This window comes from Choloepus didactylus, chromosome 5 (genome assembly GCF_015220235.1).
Source record: "Choloepus didactylus isolate mChoDid1 chromosome 5, mChoDid1.pri, whole genome shotgun sequence".
In the NCBI taxonomy this organism is placed as follows: domain Eukaryota; kingdom Metazoa; phylum Chordata; class Mammalia; order Pilosa; family Megalonychidae; genus Choloepus; species Choloepus didactylus.
The window spans coordinates 161,683,239-161,702,650 of NC_051311.1; the positions used below are offsets into that span (position 1 = coordinate 161,683,239).

At 38.1% G+C, this 19,412-nt stretch overlaps 1 long non-coding RNA gene across 1 annotated transcript; it reads left to right on the top strand.

Moving 5' to 3' along the window:
- Positions 1-9,640: 9,640 nt before the first annotated feature.
- LOC119535046 lies at positions 9,641-15,871 on the top strand. Its single transcript, XR_005217153.1, has 3 exons — positions 9,641-9,663; positions 10,769-10,864; positions 15,751-15,871. It is a non-coding gene; the product is annotated as an uncharacterized LOC119535046 (long non-coding RNA).
- Positions 15,872-19,412: the final 3,541 nt, after the last annotated feature.

Sequence of the window (19,412 nt, forward strand, 5' to 3'; positions counted from 1 at the left end):
TTTCAGGTATTTAGCCTTGGTAAACCAAGCATTGGAAATGACTCTTGGGATTTTATAAGCTGTCTGTTAATATCTTCTGCCATATCATCCTAGGAATCTCCTGTACAGATTTCCCGTCATGACCTGTTGATGTGGATATGCTCACCAAGAGTATCCACTCTTCTGCTTCTCTTCTCTTCCTTTTCCCAGTGCAATCCTTGTATAGGAAGCTGAAAGTATTGTGCTAATGGTATGTTCATATTTTGGGGAAAGGGGATAAGTTCATCTAGGGAGACTGTATGTAAGACATACTAAAGGAGCAGAAATTGGAAAGAACCCATCACCATGACTCTCCCAAGTGGAGATGGACCTTCCTGCTCTTGGCTACATGGCCCTGTAATTCGAATCTTACTCGTGGTTTGAAAGTGATGATAAAAGTTGGTATCAGCTCCACTGAATCTTCAACTTTCAAAAATACTGATTACTAAGTCATAAAATATGCATGCTGGAAAAGTGTGGCTTTAGAGAAAATCACTCACTTTTAAGCAATCATCTCCTACACCATCTTGAGAAGCTCTCCCATTTTTAAGCCTTTTGAGGAGAAAATTCCACCCATTTCACTTGTAAAAGCTGAAATTTCCAATAATCCCACTTTATTTTTACATGTTTCTGGCCTAATGGGCTGAATTTTAAACATATTTCTTTCTCGAGTCCTCCTTTTGACAAATATTTATTAAGCAGCTGTTTTGCAGTAGGTCATAATAGGGGTGCTAGAACTCAGCAGTGAGTGAATCAGAGAAAAAAATCTGCTTTCATGGAGTTTATATTCTAAAGAGGATGAGTTAGATAATAACCCTGTAGAAATAAATAAAATATGGGGCATTACAAAGCTGGGCACATTATGAAGAAAAGTAAATCAGAGATGAAGGGGAAGCAGCATGTATATGGGGGATGCAATGTGGTTGATCTCTCGATGGATGAGAAGGTGGCATTTGAATAAAGACTGAAGCAGGGAGAGTACAAACTCTTAGGCCACAAGGAGGGATAGTGATGCAGGCATAGAGGAAAGCAAATACAAATGCCTAAGAAAAGAGCATGACTGTCGTGTTTGGACACAAGGAAGACAGTGTCTTTGGAACACAATGAGCAAAAGAAAGCATAAGAGAAGAGATGCCAGGAAGATGGGGAGAGGGGTGGGCAGGGCAGTGCAATGGCCCCTGTAGGATCTGGTGTACAATAATGAAGTCTTTGGAAATGGAAAGACTCTGGAGGTGTCTTAGTCTCCTAATCGGCGATGACAGATTTCCACAAACTGGATAGCTTAAAACAAAGGCAATTTACGATCTCACGTTCCAGAGGCTGGAAGTCCAAAATTAAGGTGTTGGCAGAGCCAGGCTCCCTCTGAATCCTGTAGGGGAGGATCCTTCCTTGTCTCTTCTTCCTTCTGATGTTTGCCAGCAATCCGTGGCTTTCCTTGGTTTGAAGCTGCAGCACTTCAGTCTCTCCTTTTGTTGTCACATGGTGTTCTCCATCTCGTATCTGTCTGTATCCAATTTCTCTCTTCTTATAAGGACACCAGTCATGTTGAATTAGGGCCCACCCCAATCAGTTTGGCCTCTTAACTAATCACATCTTCAAACACCCTCTTTCCAAATAAGGTCACATTCTGAGACTCTGGGGGCTATGAGTTGAACATATCTTTTGGTGGGATACAACATATAACAGGGGGTTTTGACCAGAAGTTCTTAAATTACCTAAGGTTTGGGGGTAACTTATTTTAAAGATGGCCACAATTACTTCTCCATATTTCTTTGCAATGTGACTTTGCAGCTCCTGCCATCAACAGATGGGGTTTATTCTTCTATCTGTTGAATCTGGGCAAGCCTGTGACTTGCTCTCACCAAAATAATGTGTTCAAATAGACTTCTGATTCTGAGCTTTCACATGCCTTGCAGCTTCTGTCTCATCCCCTCTCCAGAGACAGCTCTGTAGGGCAGCAGGTCTGGTGCACTGGTGGGAGAGAGGCTTTGTTAGAAGTGAGCCAGCACAACCTCATTGGAAGGACAGGCCTGGCTGACATCCAATTGAATACAAATGCACTAGGAGCCAGGGTAAAATCAGTAAGGGAACCAGCCAGCCAACCCAGGGAATTGTGAGAAACAGTAAATCATTGTGTTTTAAGTCAATAAGTTTAGGGGTGGTTTATTATGCAATCAGTAGCTAAGAGAAAATGTGGCCTTAGTAGTTGAGTGGCACTACCACAAAATTTAAAATATGTTCAAGGGCTTGGGGACAAGATATCAGGCAGAAGCTAGTAGAGAGACAATGTATCTTAACCATTTGAACAATTTTTATAAACAATTTCTCCAGGCAATCAGATATCCCTTTCTTATGAACAGTTACTAAGGGTTTCCCACATGTGTTCAATACAATTGAATTAGCAGAAGAGGAATGTCTTTGAGAATCTTGAGTCATATTTCGTATACATGATTCTTTGTTCAAGTGTCATTGTGTACATGACCAACTCCTTCTGCTGTTATCCTTTTGGATTTAATCTTTATCTTCCCTGTGTAGTCTTCTTTGAGCCTGAGTCAGTTCCCATGAATGGCTAATAGGTCAGTCATTCCAATATTGGTACTCCTATAGCATTTTGCATATCAACATTTATTAGAGTTAAAGTAGTGGCAATTAATATTTGGAACCCGTACTAAATGTCAATACTCTGTTCTTTGGGGGTTACACATGTATCTATGTATATCTTTCACTTCAACTCACACACATATACACATGTATTTCCCCCTCATTTGAACTTACAATCACTTCCTAACACAGGTAAAATGTTCCTGTTGTGGTAATGAAAGTACTGAAGATCAGAGAGGCCACTCAGCTAGGAAGTGGTAGAATCTATTTTCTTTTTCCATCAAAGTGTGCTACATATGTATCTTATTGCACTGTAATGAATTGAATAAGTATGATTCACTTCACTGGCTGTGAATTTCTCACATAAGGAAGTTGTACCATGTTAATATATACCGTATTACCTTTAAAGTGCCCAGGACAAAGTTGTCATGAAATAAAATTGGTGCTTACTATCTGCTGCTCAGAGGTTTCTAAAGCTATAGGTAAATTTATATTTTGCAATTCTGTGCACATTTTCTTCAGTTAGTAAAAATTTTGTTATTTTTGAAAATAAGAGGCAAATTTCAGTGCTTTTACCTGGGTGAGCATGTCCTGCAGGCATAAATGCTGGGATTCTGATATCGTGAAGCCAGTTGCTATTTGGTGCATTACGGGAACACAGACTCAGGCACAACATGAACTTTCAGCAAGTGACTGCTCTATTAGTTACACAACACAGTGGGCCTAGAAGAGCAAGGGAAGAGATCCCATCCTGGTGGTTCTCCTGGTGAGGCCAACTGCTTAGGTCAGGGTCCGTGGATTGCAGTTCTCCAGGTCCCAAAGTACTCAGAGAGGGGAGTCAAATCCGTGTGGCCCAAGAGCAGGAGTATTTATCCACCCTAGGGGAAGGGGGCCCTGCCACTGAGATTTCTGTCCTGATAGTCACTGGAACTGCTTGTTCCTGGTATCCAGGTTTAAGGTGTGGTCAGGCTGCTCCATTAGCCCTAACATCTCCCTGGGGCTGTGGAAAGGAAACATATTGAAGCAACTGCACACAATAGAAAAAGAGGGGTGGTAGGTGAGAGCTAGGTGTTTCCATCACTTCCCCTGCAGACATCTCCTTTTTTCTTAAAGTAATGTGCTCTCTGTCTGGTGGTTTAAACTCTACAGAATCTATGAATACTAATTTTCTCTTTTAGGGGACAATCAATTATCTTCAATAGAACTCAGTATATATTTAAATGTTAGGTAGATGTTATTTTTGATTAATGTATTTGAAGGTTTTCCTGTCTGCAACCAACTATGACAAAGTCAAACTTAATTTATTTCTTTAAACTTGGAAGATATTCTCATCTACACCATTTAAAGAAGTTCATTAGCTCCATCAGTACATTCAGAGGGATTGCTTTCAATCAACACATTTTAACACTTGTTCTTAGTTTATAGCACAACACAGTTGAGATAAAACGAATGGGGGGGGGGGTCTCACCAGTGATGCTGCCAAAGTGCTGTGATTTGAAAAATGCAACATTATTCTCTCTGCCAAATGTTATCTTTCTCAGTACTTTGCTTTGCCTGAAATTCAATCTGCTGCTCTCCATACAGGAATGCTTGACTTTCTTTCTAAACATGACTTCCCCGGGGATCCAAAGTAATGGAGTGAAGACAGAGGCTAGTCTGATGTACACAGCTTAGAAAGTTCTTTTGTTTATACCCCATGTATCAGCAACACGATTGTCTCAATTTTGCTATTAGTAGTTCAGTGCCAAAGAGTGAGCATCTGTGGCACGAAATCTCTATCCATATTGCTTCATCCTTCCTATCCTATTCCCAAATCCATCACTGTTACAATCTATGTTCTATAATAAACCAAGGGCCCATTATCAAGAAAGAGAGCAATATGGATCTACGAATGTCACTCCACTTCAGAGATGTTGGTCCTCAGAAGTCCTCTACGAATCTTTTTTTAAAATTTTTTCTTATTATGAGCTTTAACATAGATACATAATAGTAATAACTTTCAACAAGCAGTCAGAGAGCAAATTTCAAAGAATGTCATGGGTCGCACTTCCACAACTTCAGCCATTTCTGTATTGTAAAATCTAACATACATACAAAAAGGTGTTAAGTTTTGATGTACAGCTTAACAAGCAGTTATATAGGTAATTCAAAAAATTGTTATGGGTTACTGTTCTACAGTTTCAGTTCTTTCCTTATTATGCAATATAAGGTATATACAGAAATGTGAAGAGTTTCAAAGCACAATTCAATGAGTAGGTAGAGAGCAAATCCCAAGGGATGCTGTAGGCTACAGTTCCACCATGTCATTTATCTCCTTCCAGCCATTCCAACACCCCAGCTTCCAAATATATATATACACACAATTTATATAAAGTTTCACTATTCATAGACATTTGTTAAATCTTATCTTGCTTGTGGCTACTCTTTCCTCTAACTTAATCTCTTTCTCCATCTTCAGGGGTGTCTAGGCAATGAGCACCCTAACTCGTTCATATTGAAAGGGGGTCGGCAGTGTGGGGAATAGGGCTGAATCTGATTGTTGATCTTAAAGAGACTGTTGCCTCTGGGTTTTAGGACTTGTCTGGTGCAGGAACACTCTGGTGGATTTATGTTTCTGAGAGATGAAACTTAGTGAGTGAATCATTTATAGAATCTCAGGTAGGGACCTAGGTACTTGGGAACTACTTTTGTTAAGGGCATGGCATACTGTGGCCATTTGGGATGTCTAGCTGGAGCTTGCATAAGAGAAACCTCCAGGATAGCTTCTTGACTCCCAATAGGGATCTCTCAGCCACTATGACCTCAGCCTGTTGCCTTTCCTTTCTCCCTCTTTTGGTCAAGTAAGCATTTTCAATCCCTCTGTACCAGGGCCAGGCTCATTTCTGGGAGTCATGTCCCATGTCACCAGAGAGATTCATTCCCCTGGGGGTCATGTCCCTCCTTGAGGGGAGCTTAAGAATTTATTCGCTGAGTTGGGCTTAGAGAGAGAAAGGCCACATCTGAGCAACAAAAGAGGCTCTCTGGAGGTGCCTCTTACTAATTATAGGAGAGCCCAGCCTCCCATTCACAACCCTAAATTTCACAAGAGCAAGCCTCAAGAGCTTGATTTATTAAGTAGTGGGTGCCTAATTCCACTTAATGTATATTCCATCCCAAGATAAATGGTCAGTTTTACATTTTCTTCACTTAGTTGTGCAATCATCATCCCTCTCAACTTTAAATAATTATCATTACATAATACATCTGAGAGCTCTTACCAGCTGCTAATTATTCATCCCTAGTATTAGTGTAGTGTTGTCAAGATATTCCTGTTAAATATAACAACCACTCTGTTGCTAAACCTCTGCACCAGTGTCATACATTATATCATGCTAACACTCATTTAAGTTTGTGGTGCTACTCTGTGGGTTATATGCCTTTAAACAACCATTTATGAACACACTTGCCTTCAACACTTCACTAATACTTATAATCCCACTAATGAACTATAATCACACCTGACCATTCCCATATCATTAAATTCACCCTCATTAACATATCTGTATATATTAGATTATCATTCCCCCTTTACCAGTTTCTGACCATCTCTAGGACCTCTATATTCTACATTATAAGACACTTATTTTACATTTTTCACAGAGTTCACATTAGTATTAACATACAATATCTCTCCTTTTGTGTCTGGCTTATTTCACTCACCATTATATCTTCAACGTTCATCCCTGTTGTCATATGTTTCATGACTTTGTTCCTTCTTGCTGCTGTGTAGTATTCCACCATGTGTATATACCATGTTTTGTTTATCCACTCATCTGTTGAAGGACAGGTGGATTGTTTCCATCTCTTGTCAATTATGAATAATGCTGCTATGAACATCGGTGATTCTTTTTTAAGCCCTTGGTTTTCTGTAATACTTAGTTCCACCCAATCCTTTGGCTCTGGGTCCTCCTGTGAATCTGGTAGCAGAGCTATTACTTAGAACCCTGTGTTTCCCATTATCTTCATTATCAATAAGGTGGGAAAATACAAAGATATAGGTCAAAAGTCTAGACATAGCTCAAAGGTCATAAAAAGTAAATATGAAAATGGCAAAGAATTAAAAATCTGTCTATATTATATACACTTATATCTTAGCCAACTGTTTCCTATTTCATAAACAACTATTTCTGAGAGATTATTGATTGCTGACACACACACACAGGACTACCATTGTAAATGACGTTTGGAAACTATCTCGTACAACATTTTTTTGCATGATGCGTCACTCACTTCACTCCTGTGAAAATGCCTGTAGTGAAGAAGCTGGTTTAACTTTACTTCATTAAACTTCTTTTTCAAAGTTTATCGCACACCAATAAGGGAACATATTTTAAAATTTGCCATTATCCCTTTCAATTTATGAAGATAAAATGGAGCACAGGATATCACCAAGAATGCCGTTTTGAGTAAAGGCAGTATCTAAGAGCACAAAAGAGAAGGATGCATCCTACCTGCCAAGAGGCATTGTGATGTTCATCCCTTTACCTTACTCGGAGTTTAGGTGCGGGTCCATTTTGGCTCACAACAATTCTAGGGATATTCTCTTTCTTTAAGCTTCCTGAAAACCACCTATTGATATTCATTTCCCTGGACTTTGTAGATATTTATTCCTTTTTGTGCTAAGTGTTAACTGATAGCTGGATAGTTGGAAAGATGCGTAACATAATCCTTTAGCTGGAAAATACTTACTATAGCCTTTGGTAGCTAGAAAATATTTATTATAATCTCTTCACTCAGGCAGCTTTGATTCATCTAAAGCCTAAAGCCCTTGCTGGAATTACTTTCTGTTGATGTAACTCAAAAGTTTACTCTCTGTTCCTAGTTACATTAACCAGACGTTCTCAGCTTTACTTGCAGGAATGAGGTAACATCCTAAAGCACGAGAAACACCATGTAGACTAGTAAATCAGCACCTTCCTGCCTTGAAGGACAAAGGTCTGAGATGTCTGGATGGTCAGCACAAAGAGAAGGACCTATAAGATAACAGGATATGCTGACCAAACAACGAGGCAGGCAACTGTTGCTCAATTTTAATGAATCCTCTATTACTCAGTTCTTTTTTTTTTCTTATTTTCTGTTTTCCTCTGGACCATTGCCATTTCTTTGTCTCCTTGTGCTATAAAATACCAAGTTCCCTTTCTCACTTTGAATTGGTCTTGGAAAGATTTCCTCCAGTTCCTTATACTAACATTCACAATAAAAATTCACCTTCTCACCAAGACACTTTTTCTCTGTTTAGTGCAGGGTCAGGTAGGCCTAACTATTGGAAACAGTATCACAACCATCCTGAGAAGTTGCTTCAGACATTAATGAACCATCTGTAGGTGGGTACTGGGTCAGGACTTCCAAGGCATTGTCACACAGGCAGGGAAACGGGCAGCATCAGAACATTGCCTAAAAAAAGGGACATTTGGACAGTAAAGTGCTGCAAGGGGAGCCTGTCCTCTGAGAGGCAGGTCGGTGTGATGGGAGCGAGAGGACAGGCAGCACCTGAGGAAGGGAAGCTAGGAGGGCAGGAGCCTGTGTCCCCTGAAAGGACACGGGCACCAAACACAGGACTTGTCCACGTCACGATTTCGCCCAAGGCGAGCACTGCCTGGAAGTCCCCACAGGGCAGCAGGGGTGAGCCTCACAGCCGCACTGCTTATTCTCTGTGTCTTTCTGTTCCTGCTCTCTGCATAAATACAGGATTTTTGTTGCCAGGACTATTGATCCTTTCAAGCACCATAAATTCTCCCCAAGAAAACTAACAAATCTGAGCAAATAAACTAAACCTTGCTTTACTTTATAATCTAAAAAATAAAAGCTATGTAATTTAGGAACAGAACAGCACAGCATACCATTCTTTAAAAGCCTTCAAAAGTTCTTACTTGTTTTTTTTTCCCTCCCTTAGCAGTTATATCCAAATGTTGATTAGATTCTTAGGATTCCGACAAGTTCCCTGTATCTACTTCTTATATTGCCAGTGATTAAACTCATATTGTGGGGTGAATGTATTTGTATTTATCCAGGAATGAGAATACAAAGCTAACCATCCTCTCAAATCACTATTGTTCAAAAGATATAAAATAATTTTATTTCAACCATAAAGCAAGGCACTTTTCTAGATATAAGATGACATGTAGATTATTTGAAAACATGTAGTGACACATGTACACTCATACTAAGTCAGGAATTGTAACAAATGCTCCCTCTACTACCATTTGGAAGATGTATTGAACCAAATTTTGTTGTTATAAAAAAGCTGTTCTAGAGCATTCTACAGTTGAATGGATATGGTCTCCCAAGATTCATTTAGGAAAATTATGTATTGCTGATGTATTGTGAAGGATCACATCTTAACATGTATTACAATAAATATCCTACTGGTGAAGTTTTCTGTCTCATGCATGTGAAGTATAAGGCAAATAATAAAGTCTACAGCATTAGGTTCCATGCCTAATTTCAGTCAGCCAATTAAGGCTATCTATCAGAGGGGGTGAATTTTACAAAAAAAATTGAATATGTGGTGGAAATGCAAACGTGGGCAGACAGATGGAGTATAGATTAAAGATCATGTGCTAACATTTATTAAATCCAATTTAAATGTTATTCCTATAAGTTTATTTCAAAGATAATGTTTCAATGAAATGAGACTCCATTTAAACACCTTGTGGAGGATGAGGAGGTTTTAAAACTTGTGGGTTACCTTTCATTCATTACCATATGACTTTATTGAGCTAAGCAGATGAGGGTCATTCTCTTTCTGAATTCCATTAATCAACCATGAAAAAATGTACCGGGTCTACCAGTATATTTGTGGTTAAGAAATTCATTCTAATATTTTTAGCCCTCCTATTCTTACATGTTTTTCACACTACACACTTTTGCAACTGAATTGCTGTGGCAGAAAGAAAATATAATTTCCCTATGCGCACTGTAAACTTCTTCTAAGCAAGGACCATATATTATGCTTACGTGTTTCTCTTCCAGGTCCAGAGTACAGAGATCAGGCACACACACTTGGTGAGTAAATAGATTAAGGGGAGGGGGTCTTTTCCCAATCAAAATATTACCCCAACAGTAGCTGGATTTTTATATTTTTTGTAACATGTCAGGTTTTTCAGTCCAATTCCATTAGCTTACTCTACTATCTCATTATGTAAATTTTGAATAAAAACACATAACTGGAAATGCAGTAGCTTTTGGGAGGGATCATTTTCGAGACTATTCTAGAACAAAACAACTCAAGGGAAGCTTCTTGTGGTCTCATACAAATACATAGAAATTGCTCTGCAGGAGTATGGAATACCTGAGCTAGCATTTCTATAACAATATTTGAATCAATTATTGCTGTTATGAAATATAAGTACACAAAGTTTCCTCATTTTTGTTCAGAATAGCTTATCTTACCTTGGTCAATATCAGAATGATTTTAACCTCATTAAAATGTTTTCCAAATAATTGTTTATGTAATTAAAAACATACAAAATCTCATAGGACCTATAGAGTTACAGAGATTAAAAGAAAAAAATAATAAACCTTTTAAAATAAATGTTCACCTTTTCTAAACCTGGTCTAGAGGAATTTATTTGCTTTGTACGAAGAAGCATACAGGGCAGTCAGAATCATGACACCAAACATACGTTCTCCTGATAAGAGTCTAGATTAGGGGCATATGACGTTTTCTTTTTCCTACCTAAAAAGGCACAGGGTTACTTATCCATAAGACTTGGCTAGCCATGAAAAGTAATTGACAAGCTGGCAAGCAGGATTGTGGAATTGGGCCTGAGTCTCCATTAGACAATCAATTTTGCTTTTCTGATTCCTCACAAAGCCTACACCACAGGCCCAAATTTATTGGCAAGTTGCCATGCTTTGGCCCCAAAAATAGAAAAAAGATAGTTTTTTTGTTTTGTTTTTCTAATTCAGAGATAACATGACTCTGAAAATGGCCCTGCATGGTGTCTGTAACAAAACCTTTCAAATCAGTGTCATTATGCCTTTGCATTATGTACCAACCTCTGGGTACATACACTAGCTCTCTTTGAGAATATTAGGGAAAAACAGCTTTTATAGGGCCTGGAGCTCTGTGCTGCTCTGCTGAGGCAGCACGATTTATATTCCAAAGGTCTCCGTTGACGTGCAGCAGGCAGCCCTTCAATCTGGATCAAGAGTGACTTGTCTACATTTAGTTTGGGAGACTGATGTCTGGCAAGGGAGCAAGGTATGAAGGGGATGAGGGAATAAAGAGCAAAAGGTACCACTTTATATTATGGTTGTGTATAGGTACATTTGGGCAGCAGCACTGATGTATTTCAGTAGGAACAAGGATTCCAGACTTGTGGAATCAAACAATTTCCCCAACACAGGATGTTTGCTGCCTCTCGCATGCCATATCCTAAGTAAGAGCTCTTTTCATGCTCTATTCTTTGACATCTGGTAACATAAAAAGGCATATATAGTTCATAATTTTAACATCAAATTTTAGGACTTTTTAATTGTGAGATTTGTGATTTCATCTAATAGAGGGAATGGCCAACACTTTGTATTCTACATTCATTCATTCGAAATGTAACTGTACAACTACTTTCTGCTAAGCATGCAATATATATGTCGAGGACATGGCGCAGACAATTCAACCATGTTCCCTGCTTCCATGGAGTTTCAAAACTTATGGATTACAAGCAAAATGAGTCTCATAAGAAAAGAGCATAGTGATGATGCTGGCATCTCAGGTTGTATCAGTCGGGATAGAGTACAGGCTTTGCCCCAGTCCAGTTCTCAGCTGACTGATGTAACTGGAAGTTATTGTTTACTGTCTCTACATGCCCATCCTAGGTCATCAGGAAGGCTCTGTTCCTAATAACTCAGAGAATTAGGGGAAGCTTTCTTTCCACTTCCAGTTCTGCAGGGGGAAGAGAAATATGAACAGTCTCACACCAGCAAATTAAATTCTCTCACAACCCTCTGGCCAGAACTGGTCCAATGGCCCCACCCAACCACAACAGACCGGGAATTCAATCTTCAGCATGAAGGGTGGAGAGAAAAGCTAGATATCAGTGAGTCACAATAACAACTACCATAGCAACCCTGCTGGATATAGTTCCAGATGAAGTTCCCTGTAACATCAATGCTTTATTCCCCTAGTTCACACTTAATTGAAAAACTCCTCAAATGGAAAAATGTGTCCTGAGTCAAGTCAACACTTTGTTTTTATCCTCTGAACCATTTTTTTATGCTTCTTTTCCTCTCTCATTGTATACTCAGTGCCTGATTTTCAATATTTACTAAATAAATTAACATTTGGCTCACATTTTTAACCTGGTGGAGATGGAACTTAGATCAGTGCATTCTATGCAATCTCCGTAACATTTTAAAAAGAGTGTTTACCAAATAAGTTTGAAACTTCTTGTTCCAATTTGTAAAAGCCACTGGAATGCAGAATACCAGAAATGGATGGGCTTTTATAAAGGGGATTCATTAAGTTACCTACTTACCATTCTAAGGCCATCAACGTGTCCAAACTAAGGCATCAACAAGAGGATACCTTCACTGAGGAACAGTGGTATCTGAAATGCAGGCATCAGGAACACCTCTGTCAGCTGGGAAGGCACGTGGTTGGCATCTGCTGGTCCTTTGCTCCTGGGTTCTGGTTTCAAAATGACTTTCTCTGATATGTCTCTAGGCTTCTGTCTCTCTTAGCTTCCCTCACCTCTCTGCTTGGTTCTCCTGGGGTGTTTCTCTCTAAGTGTCTGGGGGCCCTCTCTTAGCTTCTTGGGGGCAAACTCCGGACTTCATCTCTTAGCTTAGTATTTCCAAACATCTTTCTATCTGTGTCTCCCAGTGTCTGGGTCTGTGTTGGCCCCTGAGCTCTCTTAAGGGCTCTAGTAAACTAATCAATGCCCACCTTGAATGGGTGGGGCCACACCTCCATGAAAATAATCTAATCAAAAGGTCTCACTCACAGTTGGGTGGGTCACTTCTCCATGCAAGCAACCTAATCAAAAGATCCCACCCACAAAATGCACCCACAAGATTGATTAAAAGAACACAGCTTTTGTGGGCGACATAATAGATTCAAACTTGTAATACTTTATCTCCTCTTAGAAATTTACAGTAAGCATAAGTATATTAAGTATATTTATTAAACAAATAAGAGTTATGTTGTATAATATAGTGGTTTAAGAAATAGATTCAGGAGTGAATATGATTTTTTAAAAATTCTGGTTACCCCCTTATTCTGGCAAATATTTTAACCTTTCTAAGTCTCAAATTCCTCTGTTGTGTAATGGTGACAATAACATACTTTTATATCTTCTTTGATAATATTAAATGTTGTATGAAGCTCCTAGCTCAATAATACTCAGTATTAAAGAATAGCTATTACCATTATTATCATTATAATTATTTCATAGTATAAAATCATGGTGAATCTCAAATTTTTTTGACAGGAGTTAGACAACATTTTTTAACATTTTAAAGGCAAATTACTGTTGACATAGTTCCATAAAATCTACTTTATACATTAAGAATTCATGAAGTGTTCATACTTAGAAATTTTATATTTGAAATCTTAATTCAAAAATAAAGGTTAATAAGTTTGACTTGTTACAATTTATAAAAGTGTATATAAATTACAAAGGCAAATATAAACAAGTGAGAAAATTATCACCCATAGGACAACCAAAAGTTTACATCATCTAATATATTAATAATTCTTAAAATCAATTTTAAAAATTGATACTCAATTCAAAAAAATAGACAAAGGATTTAACCAACTATTTAACAGTTACAGAAACACAAATACATAATGCAAATGAAAAATGCTCAGCCTTTTTCATAAAGAACTACAAATTAAAGCTACAGTGAGGTAACCCTCTTCCTCCCACCCCATAGGCTGACATCTGTATGTTTACAGTCCCCTAATGGGGACCCACAAAGAGGGTCACTGAACTGCGGGAGCATACCTTTCATTGGCCACCTGCACAGATTCCTATTTTCTCTAACACAAAATGGTTTATTTACTGCATTCTCTTGATTGTCTCTGGGAAAATTAATTACAACTCAGTATGCAAACTACATGAATATTTAACATAGACATATTTTCCAAAGTGTGATCCAGAAAGCTGTAGATTTCTGGGATGAATATAGTTGGGTATCTAAGGAAACAGAAATAAACATTGCTCAAAAAATTAAAATATAGAGAATCAAAGAAATAGAAAAGAATAATTAATAATTCCCATGAGTCCTATAAAATTACAAGTTTAAGGAAAACAGTATTGACAATAAATGCAAATGGATCCACACACACACACACACACACACACACACGCCAATTGGCCAGAACAAAAGTAAACCAATACCACCTAGTAGGGACATTCTGATGCATGTTGTCAGCTCTACTGAGAATACAAGAAGACATAGAAGATTCGACATAAAATTATGGAAAACTACATCAGTCCGATGCAAACACAAGGAAGACATTCCCTTAGAAAGCATTGATTGACTTGAGTTTGCACAGGACAGATAATTCACATACCCCAAATAGATAGATGAGAGAGAGATAGGTAGGTAGATAGGTAGATAGATAGATAGATAGATAGATAGATAGATAGATAGATAGATAGATAGATAGATGATAGACAGATATAGATGGACAAACTTTGGGATTATAGGCAATCCAAGCAGTGCAAATTAATATAATATGGATATGTCATTCTTATAAATTTAATTAGACAAATAATTTAAAATACAACATCTGATGTTGGGAAAATTGTGAAATAACACACCAATTTTCTAATGTTGGAGATAGAATCCTTTATTGAAAAAGATTATATTAAATTAGGTAATCTAATACTCCCTACTTGGAATTTCTGTGAAAAACTCATTCCTAAAAGGCAAACCACTGCATAAAGGGAAGTATTGCAACTGCATTTTTGTAAGCATGAGGAATAAGACCTGATTTTAATATCTTACAAATAAATAAAACTGCTCCTTCAGCACATAAACTGCTGTAGAGTTACCTCCAGTAACACGTGATTTTGTTTGACATAGTCTGCAAAGTGCTAACTGAGGGTAGAACCTCCTACATTCTCTTTTTACATGTGCAAGATTACTCAAAATACTTTTCACTTTTCTAGTTGCCAAATCAAATTCCTGTGCCAAGGAATAAAAGGGTATTGTCTGCCTTCAACCTCCTTGAATTTTTTCATTCTATCTAATGACCCATCTTGCACACACTAAAGTGGCCCAGCATTTTCACATTCTAGTTATGAATCACAAACAATTTACATGAGACTTAACATAAATCACCCTGAAATTACAGAGATGATAGAAGGCAAATGCCTCAAGTAAGATAAATAACATCAGTGTAAAGTTCTGTAAGTTGTATTCCATAACTGCAGCTACAATGTTTTCTAAAACCAGGAAAGACCGAAGTCTCCCTGGATGGAATCAGTTGTGGTTTGACCTAAAGCACAAAACAGGACCAAGAGGCTCTTGCTTCCAGTCTGCTCAGGCACAAAGGACCTCCCTGAATGGTTGGAGAGCCACAGGGACGGAAGGAGCGGTGGGGTTAGGAGAGCCGCAATCCGGAAGCGAACCCATGGGAGGGGGTACTCTGAGGTCTCTGTGCCACGTCCGTGGTGACCCAGAGAGCAACTTGGTGGCCTCATATCTTACAATTCTTTACTTTAGCCCTAAGTAAAGTTTTACTGATTCTGTTTCCTAGGTCTAAATTCAGACTTGCGCAACCATCTCTTCACTTTAGCTGCACGTAGAGAGATTTTCATGGCCCAGGGATTATACAATGACAAGTGTGTGTGGACTTGTACACATCCTTCCATTGGCTGTTACCTGATGAAAAGAGTAAAGAATCGGAATGATATATGTTAAGTCAGTAAAGATAGAACATGTTTATTAGGTGGAGTACTGTTCACCTATGATTAATTTGCATATATTGCTTCTGCCACATATGCATAAAGATTAATCAGATAAATAGACAGACAGACAGATAGATGACAGATATGATGTATAGATAGATAGGATGGATGGATAGATGGATGATGTATGGATAACAGATGGATATCTCAATCATGGTTTCTGTTACAGATTGAATAATGCCCCCTACAAAAGACATCCTTAAATATTAATCCACATTCCTGTGAATATAAACCCATCTGTAACCAGAAACTTTGAAGATGTCACTAGTTAAGGTATGGCCAAACTGAATGAGGGTGGACCTTGATCCAGTATGACTGAAGTCCGTATAAACAAAAAAATGGATGTAGAAGCAGAAACCAGAGGAGTAGACAAAAAGAGATAGCCCTGTGATGGAAGATTGCTGGGAAGTCATCATCAGAACGCTGTGGACTCTGGAGAAAGTCTGTACTTGCTGACACCTTGCTCATGGTCTCCAGCCTTCTATACTGTGAGTCAGTCAACTCCTGAAGCCAACCGGGGTGTGTTGGTTATCACAGTCTGCAGCTGTCAGTTTGCCTTCAGCTCTTTCTGCTTATGGCTATAAGCACATCACAATTCACATTTTCGGAGTGTTTTCCCAGGACCATAATGCACTGTTAGTTTTTTTGTGTATGTAGTAAGTAACGTCAACTTATGTTTTGGTTTCAGAAAGAGGAGATAAATCTATAATTTTTATATTATGAATTGCACTAGTCATGTGTTCCCAAATCTAATTGTTTTGATTTTATATACTCTATATGTGTACACTTCTTTCTTTGTTATTCACATAAAAATATTGTGCTGCTCATATTTACAGTGTTCTACTTTATAAAATATTTTAATGGTTTATTTTTTCTTTCATATGTATCTCTCCATACATTGGATTTTTATTTTAGTGTTGCAGCAGAAAGTATGGAAGTAACCTATTTTTTCCTTTGTTTATATTGCTATCCCGTTATTCCAAGAATAATAATTGGATTTTGTTTCCTTTTGTAATTGTTTGCTCAGTTAAAGATTCCTTTTATAGTGTATCATCTATGATTTATGATTTATATTATTCCAGTGATTTATTTCTCTGTCTTTTATGTCTCTTCAGTATAAGTTTAATTATTCTTGATATATGATAAGTTTTAATATGTGGTAAGATCTTTCCTATTCCATTACTATTCTTTTAATTTCAGAATATATTAAGTAGTCTTACTCATTTATTTCTTTAATGAATTTTAGGATCTTTCTGTCAGGTTTCATAAAGTATCTCATTAGACTTAACTGGAAATGCATTAAATCTATATCTTAACTTCCAAAGAGTTGTCATATCTTCATGTATTCTTTTCAAATACAATTATATAATCATGGATTTTCATACTTGCAAGGAATCTTAAAGAATTAACAGACCTCCTATTTAAAGCTTGAATCCTCTCACTGTTCTTTCAGGCAGGGATATAACCAGATCATGCTTATGACAACACATGTGCCTTGTTGTTTGTTCAGCTGTTTTGTTTACAGTAGTAAGATTTTCAAGCAACAAAACACAGTGGGCATCCAGAAAAGATAGTTTCTAGAAGACATGGCATATAAGCTGGGCGTTACTGCTGGGTAAAAATAAAGGTAAGGCTTACTTCAGAAAAAATAGGAATTTGTAAAAACATCAAATTTTAAAATTAATAGCAAACTTAGGAAGCTTTGAAAATCTCAGTATAGTTGAATTGAGATTTTCAATTTGTTCAATTTTTAACCAAGTTCCAATTGGTTAAAAATTAGAGTCCTGACTAAACATGTAAATTTGGTGTTAATTTCTGTACAATTTCATGGAAAGTACTGAACACGGTGCACCTAACACCGTCTCTGGACACCAGAGGACAGTGCCAAGATGCTCCCCAAGGAGCTCTAGACTTTCTCTCATAACCCCTTTTCCTGCACGGGTGTGATAAGGACATCAATGTTAACATCTCCTTCTTTTCCTTACCTTGTCCTACCACGTGTCACAGGAATATCTCTGTGAGGTTTCGATTCATTCGTGTTCTCGTCAGACCACCAAATAAACGACTGAACTGTATCACTGCATCCCTGCATAGACATTAGTTTTGAATGTCTGCTTAGACGTTAGTTTTGAAATTCTTCCCTTGTGTTGCTAAATACATATGGCAAATAGTTTTTGTGGCATGATTATTAGATTTTATATTGAGCAATACTTAATTTGGAACTGAGATATTAGGCTTAGATTTTCATATGCCCAGATATTTTTGTTTTTAATCTGGAATCTTCAAATAGCTCACCTATCAATACTGCATCTTGATAGTTCTTTGAAAATGTCCCCCAAACCTTAAAATGTATTTGTAGACTTAGGCATTTTATATCTTACCATATAAATAGTAATTCTTGTAATTATTTTTTAATCTTAAATTTGTTTCATAGTTTAGTTTCTTGGGTGATGTCCTAGTTTGCTAATGCTGCAGAATGCAAAACACCAGAGATGGATAGGCTTTTATAAAATGGGGGTTTATTTCACTACACAATTACAGTCTTAAGGCCACAAAGCATCCAGAAAACCTCTGTTAGCTGGGAAGGCAGCTGGCATCTGCTCCAAAGCTCCGGCCTCAAAACGGCTTTCTCCCAGGACGTTCCTTTCTAGCAAGCTTGCTTCTCTTCAAAACATCACTCCCAGCTGCACTCCCTTCTTTTCTCTCTTTGAGTCAGCTCATTTATGTAGCTCCACCAATCAAGGCCCACCCCAAATGGGTGGGGCCACGCCTCCATGGGAACATCTCATCAAAATTATCTCCCACAGCTGGGTGGGGCACACTCCAAGCAAATCTAACCAACACCAAAACTTCTGCCCCACACAAGACTACAAAGATAATGGCATTTGGGGGACACAATACACTCAAACTGGCACATTCCACCCCCTGGAACCCAAAATGACATTATCTTTCCAAATACAAAATACATTCATTTCATCACAATATAAATCATTTCAGTAACAAAAGTTAAGTACAAAATCCCATCAAAATCACTTTAGGCGTGGTCAGTCCCAAGGCACAATCTTTCTTTAGCTGTGGATCTGTGAACTTAGAACAAGTTATGTGCTCCCAATATACAAAGGAGGGACATTCATAGGATAAACATTTCCATTGCCATAAGGAGAAACAGTAAGGAAAACAGGGTTAACAGGAGCAAAACAGTTCCTAAAACCCGCAGGACAAACTCCATGGCTCTGTCTTTGAAGAAATTTTTCCTTCAGTTTGTTCCTTGTCTGTTTCCTCCAGTCCAGACCGGCAATGGCTCCGTCTATAAAGATCTCGCAAAAATTCTGTTGGCTTTGCATGAAGCATGCAGGGCTCAAAGCCATCAGACAATAGGAGTTTCCACAAATCCTTTCTGCTTAACTCCTTATCCAATCTTGGCTTGTCCTTAGGTTGGGCTGTAGCTTCTGGGATTCTACCCACTGGAAGCCCGTAATTTTCCAAGCCATCAACTTCTGGTTTCTTTGAACCCAAGAGTTCAGTTCTAAGTTTATCTCTCTCTGCTCGTATTTTACTATAAGCTGCAAGGAGAAGCCAGGATACGTCCTCCACACGTAGTCTGGAGATCTCCTCAGCTAAGTATTCCAAGTTGTTGCTTCCAGATTCTTCCTTCCATCTGACACCAGGACTCAATTTTGCCAAATTCTCTGCCACTTTAAAACAAGGATCGCCTTTCTTCCAGTTTACAACACATTCATCATTTCTGTTCAAGGCCTCATCAGAAGTATCTTTAGAGTCCATATTTCCACAAACAGTCTCTTTAAAGCAGTTTTGGCCTTTTCTATCAAG